Here is a 3,156-nt window from a genome sequence, read left to right as displayed (position 1 = left end):
TCCTCTGCTTTGAATCAGAAGTTTAGGCTTCAGTGAGCATCACACGGTAATGAGCACTGTTGATTGTTGAACTTTTTTCCTGATACAGTTCCAATACTGGCCTTTGAGAATCTCAGAAAACTATAAGCATCAATTTTCCAGCTGATGGTTGACTTTTTAACTTTTTCTTTGTCGATGATTTAGGATGTTTCCATTCCATACTCTGCCATGTACTCTTCATGCTCGTAGTGATGAATCCATGTCTTGTCACCAGTAATGATTTTTTTAAAAGAAATTTTACCTGATTCTATAGCAACCCTTAGAGTGCGGCCCCCAGGTCATGCCCAGCAAAACCCCGGGGTTGCCTCCAGGATGACTATGATCTTGGAGCAAGGGAGCCTTGGCACAAGCAGTTCTTGTCTGAGGGAGAGCATGGCCATACACTTCTCTCAACTCGGCCTATACAACGACCACCCCTACTGCAGCCCCCCAGGACTTTACCCCCAGTCCTGCTCCAACTCACAGCCCTTGCTTGAATCTGCTTCTGCAGCGCTACCCTGGAAACCTGATCCCTGAGGCCCTTGTCTGCTGGGTCTGGGAGACAACCCTAACCCCTACTAACTTGTTACCCCAGCTGGGGGCCTGATGGAGTTCTGAGCGTGGGGGTGGGCTTGATGTCCCACCCACCTGCCTACCTCCCATGCACAGGGGAGACCGATACCCCACAAAGGGGCCAGCTGCCCTGCTTCTCCTCCTTCAGACCTAAGCCTCTGGCACCAGGACCTTCCCCCACCTAGCAGGCCACTGAGGACAGAGCCTTGGGTGGGAGGGGCTGGAGATTGGGGAGGGAGGTTTGCCACCAGGGAGCTTTGAATAAACACTGCTGAACAACAACAAAAGAAACTTACACTCATTCGACTCTCAGTCCAAATTTTGTTTGCAGATGTCCAAATGCTTGTTTATGCTCTTTCGTGAGTTGTTTTGGTCCCATCTTGCACAAACTTTTTAAAACCCAAGTCTCATGGATTATTTCATAGTCAGAGCCATGGTTAGTTTGCCACGTAATCCTCTGTCACTCATCTAGTCTACAGAATCACTTCACGTGCATGTTCAGTATGGTCATTAGCCATGGATGTAGATGGGTGTTTTAATATAAGTGGAGTGCGGATAATTTTGACTCACTCTGATATATTATCTCTCCTAGAATATAAGTATAGTAAGGAGTTACTTTGTTCACTCTTGTCCTGGTACATTGTTGTCAGGAGTCCTGTTGTGGCGCTGAGGATTAATGCACTGGACTGCAAAGTCACTTTGAACGGCAAGGTTGGTGGTTCAAGCTCGGCAGCTGCTCTTTAGAAATCCTATACAGAGTTGTTATGGGTCGGGAGTGACTTGACGGTACTTAACAATAACAACAACACATTGTTGTCAAGTGTCATTGAGTTGATTCCAACACATAGTGACCCTATATAGGGTTTCTGAGGAGCAGCTGGTGGGCTTGAACTGCCAACCTTGTGCTTCGAAACCCAGTGGTGACCCTACATTGCCACACCAGGAGTCGTTAGTAAGCACTAAATTGTTAAGTGCCATCCAGTCAGTTCTGACTAATAGCGATCCTATAATAATAGGGTTTCCAAGGAGCAGGTGCTGAATTTGAACCTTATGTTTCATACTGACCTTGCAGTCCAGTGTATTATCCCACAGCACCACGCCAGGACTACAAATAAGAATTATTAGTTCTAATACTAGCAAGAACCTAATATTGGAATCTTTCCTATTCTGTAGATGAGGTGTTCTTCCCATCTTGTACTGGACTTCTGCACCTCCCTACATTTTTGTCTTTCATCTTTAGTTCTCAGTTGTTGTAGTTGTTAGGTGCCATTGAGTCAGTACCGATGCATAGCGACCATATGCACAGCAGAACGAAACACTGCCCTATCCTGAGCCAACCTCACTACTGTTGCCACGCTTGAGTCCATCGATGCTGCCACTTGGCCAATGCATCTCATTGGGCGTCTTCTCGGTAATTGAGAAAAAGGAGCTCTTGTATCATAGTGGTCACAAGTCCTGCTGCTAAGCAAAAGGTCAGCAGTTTGAAACTACCAACTATTCTGCTGGAGAAAGATGAGGCTTTCTGCTCCCCTAAAGATTTACAGCCTCGGAAACCCTTTACAGGGTCGCTAGGAGTCAGAACCGACTCCATGGCACACCACCGCCACCTCCAGTGGGAGAAAGATGTACTTGTTTACTTCCATTAAGATTTACAACTATGTAAGTCCTATGGGGCAGTTCTACTGTGTCCTATAGAGTCGCTATGAGTCAGAATCAACTTGACAGCAATGGGTTTGGTTGGGGTTCTCCCTAGAGTTTCATTTTCCCAGTATTCGGGAGACTGATTCGTCATCTAACATAGTTGTTGTCCTGCTCCAGGGTCTGCACACAGGGCCTGCTGGCATTCTAATGGGAAGCCAATGATAAAAGCTGAGTGGGGATATTATGGAGAACCAGGGAAGGGAGGGTAAGCAAGACAAAAATTAACCTGTGTCAGTTCTGCTATAAGAAAAATACCATAAGTGGGTGGCTGTAACAAGCAGAAATTTGTTTTCACAACTCACGAGGCTACAAGTTCAAATTCAGCGTGTCAGCTCTGAGCAAGGTCCCTGTCTCCCTTCAGCATCTGTAGGCCCGGCAGCACTTGGAGTTTCCATGTGTCTTGGTGTCAATCTTTCTCTGGTTTTATGAGCTTCACAGTGCAGAGACTTCAGATCCAAAGAACACACTCCATTCCCAGATCTTTTTCTAAGGTCCCTCTGAGCTTGGCTTGCTTGTTTAATCTCTTTTATATAATTCAAAAGAAATGGACTCAAGATACAATCTAATCCTTTAGATTGCACCCAGTCTCATTAGCATCCTAGAGTTAAGGACTTACAACACAGGATGACCACATCAGATCACATCCTGGAGAGATTCTATTAGATCTCACCATAGGGGATGTTGTTGTTGTTAAGTACTGTGGAGTCAGTTCCGACTCATAGTGACCCTGCACAGGTTTTCCGAGGCTGTAAATCTTTACGGGAGCTGAACGCCTCATCTTTCTCCCGCGGAACCACTGGTAGTTTCGAACTGCTGACCTTGCAGTTCGCAGCTCGATTTGTAACCACTACGCTACCAGAGCTC

General features: G+C 46.1%; 1 pseudogene; it reads left to right on the top strand.

The window, feature by feature from the left end:
• The first annotated feature begins 411 nt into the window (after window positions 1-411).
• On the top strand, window positions 412-636 carry LOC102823309 (annotated as a pseudogene).
• The last annotated feature ends 2,520 nt before the right edge of the window (window positions 637-3,156 follow it).

This window comes from Chrysochloris asiatica, unplaced genomic scaffold (assembly GCF_000296735.1).
Source record: "Chrysochloris asiatica unplaced genomic scaffold, ChrAsi1.0 scaffold00040, whole genome shotgun sequence".
Taxonomy (NCBI): domain Eukaryota; kingdom Metazoa; phylum Chordata; class Mammalia; order Afrosoricida; family Chrysochloridae; genus Chrysochloris; species Chrysochloris asiatica.
The sequence above is the reverse complement of the archived record's forward strand: the minus strand, read 5'-3'. Positions and strand labels throughout refer to the sequence as shown.